Raw genomic sequence first — 704 nt, forward strand, 5'->3', positions numbered from 1 at the left:
TGCCTGTAGAATCTATATTTATATAATGATTTAGCAGAAGAGACAGGTGGTTGGGTTTTCCCCCCAACTTTAATTCTGATTTTCAAATTAAAATAATAACTTTTTTTTTCTTTTAAAAAAGTATATTGGAACGCCTGGGTGATTCAGTTGGTTAAGTGTCTGCCTTCGGCTCTGGTCATGATCGGGGGTCCTGGGATCAAGTCCCCCATCCGGCTCCTTGCACAGCGGAGAGCCTGCTTCTCCCTCTGCCTGCTCTGCCTGCTTGTGCTCTCTCTCTCTCTCTGACAAATAATAAAAAAAATACATAAAATCTTTAAAAAAAGTATATTAATTTTGGGGGGCTTAACATAAAAGGAACAAAACAGATATTAAGAATTTTTTTTAAATCCACTCTCCTGGACTCTTCCTGACACATCTTTTCTACGCATTTTAGTGGAGGGAAAATGGAGAACACTGGTAGCCGAAAGGACAGTAAGTGGAAGAAGGCATATCCTTGGAGCAGAGCAGAGGAAGAGGCAAGGCCCCAGAGAAGAACGGAACGGCCAACAGGTCCCTGAGAAGATACTGCCCTTCCCCAGCCGCACAGAAAGGCCCAGGAATATACAAAGAAGGGAGAGCCACGGAGCCCAGGCTGGTGCTGTTAAAGACGCGGCAGCAGAGAGGACCTGTGCTGGCCAGCCGGCTATGCGCCCTCGCGCGGGCTG

The sequence above is a fragment of the Leptonychotes weddellii genome, chromosome X (genome assembly GCF_054177405.1).
Source record: "Leptonychotes weddellii isolate Sample4059 chromosome X, ASM5417740v2, whole genome shotgun sequence".
Lineage (NCBI taxonomy): Eukaryota > Metazoa > Chordata > Mammalia > Carnivora > Phocidae > Leptonychotes > Leptonychotes weddellii.